The sequence below is a fragment of the Hipposideros armiger genome, unplaced genomic scaffold, assembly GCF_001890085.2.
Source record: "Hipposideros armiger isolate ML-2016 unplaced genomic scaffold, ASM189008v1 scaffold_321, whole genome shotgun sequence".
Classification (NCBI taxonomy): domain Eukaryota; kingdom Metazoa; phylum Chordata; class Mammalia; order Chiroptera; family Hipposideridae; genus Hipposideros; species Hipposideros armiger.
In genome coordinates this window covers 137,368-142,562 of record NW_017731671.1, presented here as the reverse complement: position 1 = coordinate 142,562, position 5,195 = coordinate 137,368, and positions in this window count along the sequence as shown.

Sequence of the window (5,195 nt, the reverse complement as noted above, 5' to 3'; positions counted from 1 at the left end):
GGGCCTTCCAGCTAAAACAGTATTCTTCTAGAAACCCCTTTGCTGGGGAGAAGGCATTCCATTCTTCATCCCTTTCGCTGCCCTGCTGGCTGTAATACAGATATGATGTCTGGCACTCAAGCAGCCATCTTGAGCCTGAGGTGAAAGTTAAATGCTAAGAAAAGTGGAGCAAGATGGAAGCGGCAGGGTCCCTGACATCTGGCTGCCTAGCTCAGGACTTTCTGTATAAGAAAGACAGAAGTTTATTTCTGTTTGAGCTACTCTTCCCTTGGGTTTTCTGTCCTTTGTAACAGAACCTAATCCTAATAGCTAGCCCCCTTCTCTCTGGGAAGAAGATAATAGAATACGGCCATGAGGCTGGTCGGTTTATCTTCCACAATCCTTGGGCATTCAGCATCACGCTATGAATGCTTGTCCTCTATTCCCGGCCCACTCCGACTCCATTTTCCCTGAGGAGGCTTCTCTGTCCCAGCCAGCTGCCTTCCTCCCTCCGCAAGAGCAGTGCTGTAGCCCTCTTTAGAGGCTTAGAATTTGCTGCCTCTGTAAAATAACAAAATAGTGAACGTCTACCGCTTATAAAACATCTGTGAATCCTTAATACTTGCAAGATTGTTTAAAGGAACGAAGTTCCAAGACTGTTTTAAGGAAGTGAACGGTGAAATGATAGCAGACAGGCTTAGAGAGATTAAGATCACGCAGTTCCTGACTGGCCAGATTCTGACAACCTCCTCCTCCGCTAACACCATATCTGGTGTGTTTCTGCTATATTGGGGGGACCCCAGGACACCAACACCTGTATAAAACCTGGGTTATAGCCCTAATTCAGCTGCCTAGTTACTGTGTGATCCTAGGAACGTCACTGTTCTTTCTACATCTTGGCCTGTCTGGTCTCTCCCTTTCCTTCAGCCCTCCATGCAAGTGTCAACCTACCAGGGGGGCCTGCCCTCTCCAACTTTTCCAAAAGAGCAGTCCCTACCCCAAAGCCCCCTTTTTATACCCTGCTTTATTTGCCTCCATGGTGTTTATCTTCATCAGGCTCACCCCACATGTACACCTTTCTTTGTCTCCTCCATGGAAGCGCCACATGGAGTTATTTTGTTCACAACTCTGTTCCCAGAGCCTAGAACAGTGCCTGGTACATAGTAGGTGCTCAATAAATGCCTGTTCAATGAATGAACATAAAAGTTTGTTATTGGAGGAATCAAGTATGTCTGTTCCAACTCACAGCTTGCCTGGATGGTATTCATCACACACACTATGATGTGGCTGGACATCTGCAGACTCTGAGGGTGTCACTATGTCACTAACTACAAACATCTCAGCTTCTCGGCTAGCTCCATGCTTAGCACTGTGTCTTTCTGGATTTGAAGGTCCTCAAGGGTTGGTGTCATGTTGAATTTATCTTCTAAGTCTATTCAGCCATCATCTCCTTCCATGTCTCCATCCATCCATCCATCCATCTCCTTCATCGTCTCCCTGTATATCACTTTTACCATGTCCCAAGCTCTGTACTTGTCACCTCATTTTATTAACTTCTGAGGAGCACAGTACCACATTGGAGAGGACACAAGTTTAGCAACAGCACATGACAAGGTTTTTATCCCAGCACTGTTACCTCCCACTTCATGACCTGGCAGAGCAGTTGCTTAGGTTAGAGACGTGAAGGCCAGCCACTGCTCCTGGCACATACTGCACCCTCGGTCAATGGTAAGGGTTATTTCTTTTAACTCTCAGCACCCAGCAGATGGCTGATCACAGTACAGTGGGGTGAAGATGGAAATAAATGAAAGAGTGAACACAAAATCACAGAGAGATTAAAAGTTCAGCTGCAGCCGATGCATGCATTTATATTCCAGGCACTCTCCCATTATTCTACTCAATTAACCCAGCAATCCTTTCAGGCAGATATTATTGTCTCCCTGTTACAGATGAGGAAACAAGGACTCAGGGAGGTTCAAACCCCTCCCCCCTACGCCTCATGGCACAGTTCTCCCGTAAATGGCCACAGTCCCCTTGGGGATTCATGGGACAGACTCAGAACAGAACACCAGGTTCTTTCCTCATTTAGGAACTTTGGGTCTGTGAACTGACTCGGGTCTGGGGCTGGGGAGGGACCAGAGTCTCCATCCGGGGGCTCAAGTCACACCTCTGTTTACCAGACCTTTCTGGTTATAAAAGCCACAGGTCCTTGTGGGTCACTGATCCATTTTTACCCTGGGGACCTTGTGATCCATTAGCTCCACCAATCCCTGCTGGTCAACCACTGGGATGGCCACCTGCTGCTGCTGCTGTTATGGGAGCGTGCCCACCCTGCTCCTGGCAGTCTGCTGTCATGGGGCCTCAGCCCTCCCAGGGTCTTGGTTTCCACCCCAGACATCAGGCGTCAGGCCTCTGGTAGGGCTCCCCACCTTACACTGAGGTCCTTTGGAAGGCTGTTGGGCTGTCTCAACAAGGTGGTTCATGCCATCTTGGTGAAGGGACAATGGTAATTGGGGCTCTCGCAGGGGTCGTGGTTGGGTGCAGTGGTCACTCGTGGTTAATCCACTCTGTCTCCACATTATACCTTGGCATTTCCGTCGTCTCCGCCTCAGTGAGCATGAGCCACTGCTGTGGGTTTCAGCACCCCTGCCAACCAACAAACCAGCCCCAGAAACAATGAGAGCCACCCCCAGCTATGAGGCCGGCACCCCGAATCCAGAACTGTCGGTCGGTACAGCCATGTTAATAATAAGTTCCATTCAATGGATCCTTTTATACATTATCTCCACATTTTTGGTGATATAAAATATCAAAGTTTTGCCCAGATTTTGGTATGGGATTGATAGTCACTCTTGTCCCATCCCAATGACCATCTGGGGACCCTGCTGTTGTCTGAAGACACGGAGGGGTGGTGGGGTATGGGGGGGTCATTTCAGGGGCCCTGTTAATGCAGGACCAGCCTCATCAGATAGTGAGAAGAGGATGTTTTAGCCTGCAAGGGGCCTGGGTGGGGGTTGGGGGTTCAGGGAGCTCAGCATCACCCCCAAACCCTCCCACATGGCTCCATGCAAATGCTGAGCTCACGCTTTCATAATCAACAATCTCACTCCCACAGAGAGGAGCTGGTGAGGCCATGGCATCAGCTAATGACGTCACTTGCCATTCTGCAAGCTCAAATTTTGAGTTTCATTTTTGGCTATCTCAGCACTGTGGCTGCAAGAATTAAGAGGTATTTTAGCATAGTAGTCGCCAGTTTTTGATCTGGGTCTTGAGCCAAGAATTTAGGATTTAGGAGGTCATCTTCTGTATCTTCAACGGGTCAGCACTGCGAGAACCAGCAGCCCACACCCACAGTCTGATTCTTTGGTGCTTTCCTTCTTTCCTAAGGCTGGAGTCTCAGACCCAAACCCTGTGCCTTCAATGGGTTTTTCTTCATTCCAGGTGGTTCCAGGGCGTAAATCTGAGTTCCTGAATTCCTCCTCATGACATAGGATTCCAGTGGATCTGACCCCGTATTTCGTGCTGGGCTTTCATTGTCTCCAGCCCAAGCAGTCCAGATAACCTGCACCAGCTTCTCTGAATTTCCTCCCTTACCCATTGCCTGAAACCACTCCTGGCACCAATTTCTATATAAGGAAATGTTTTTAGTTGCGGCCATCAAAAACCAATTCTGGTTAACTTAAGCAGAAGAGGATGTTCAAAGAATAGATCTTCAAGAGTATTCGAAGAATGTTAGGTGACTCATGAGTGAGCTGGAGACCTGGGCTTGTGGTATGCGAACAGGATCAATACCGGCAGACTGCCCACAAGGTCAGCACTGCGGACACCTACAGGATGCTGCTGCCCCTGTGACCAGCAGGTCCCACACCCAACACCAGCACTGGGCACTACTGCCCTAGGGACTCAGCAGGGAGGCGCTCTGCTGCTTTGTGTCAGGAATTCTGTTTTTAAATCTTGGTTTTGGTGCATCTGATCGGTGAGCCTCAAGGGCCCCAGCTGCAACGGTGACTGGTATTTTTAGCATCTATAGAGGGGGCTGGCCCGTGGGTTCAAGGCCCATGACGTGGGGTTCAGGGAATGGGTGGGCAAAACAATTAATCAAAACAATAGCCAAATGCCTATCTCCTGCGCCATACTTCTTTCATTTCCTCCAGGCTAGGTCAGGGCGAGACTACCTGCCCCATTCTCTGTCCCTTCTGATTTAATGTCTCTATTTGGTGGTGAACTTGAGAATAGAGAACTACAATTTCACTTACTATTGGGCCCCTGATCCCAGCACAGTTGCAGGCACATCATGGGACTCCAGTAAGTGTCCTTAGATGACTGTATGAAACTGTCCCTCAGGCAGGGCTAAAGTGGGGTGAGTGAGGTGGTCACTTCAGGTGCAAAGTTTCAGGGGACGCCGGAAACCCAGTGATCAAGATAAGTGGTATTTTAAGGCAATATATATTTTTTCTCCTTCTCCCTCTTATCTTCTTTTTGTAGATGACCCACCCTGAGAGATGGTAAGCCCCAGGGAGTAGAATGGGAGGACAAAGCAATTCATTGGACTTCCTTGGTAGAAGGAAAAGTGGAGGTGCCAGGGATTGAACCAGGGACCTTGAACATATAAAGCATGTGCTTTACCACTGAGCTATACCTCCAACTCTAATATTGTCTTTAAATAACAATTAATTTAAAAATTCCATAATAAACCAAATATCAAAGTTCAATTAAAGACGGAATCAAGCCCTGTACTTGCAGGGTACTTCACTTGCCTGTCCCCCCTACTCTCGGCCCTATCAGATCTTTTATTTAAATTAAATAGCAATATCTTTATTTAAAATTTTGTATCCGAGGAGAGTGTTTCACTTGCCTCACCCTCGTCCCGTTTTGTGGACTTGGTTTTGTATCTTCACTCTCTCTTGCCCTAATCATCAAGAACTTCCTCCTGGGTTCCCCGCCCCCCAGAATATTCCGCCATAGTCTACCTCACTCTCAGCTGTCCCAGTAGTTTCCGGGGGGCAGAGTGGTCAGGTCACTCCCTTGCTCTAAACCTTCTGTGGCTCCTGTCCCCACGTGAGGGTCACAATCACCATTAAAATGTGCAAAGCTTTCTTTCCTGAGCTATATTCCGGCTTCTCCGGCCCCAGCTGCCCTGCATGTAGCCTGCCCTCCTCCTCGCTGTGCAGGCTGCACCTTCTCCCTCCACCCCCTGTGTGGAGTGCCTTTCCTCA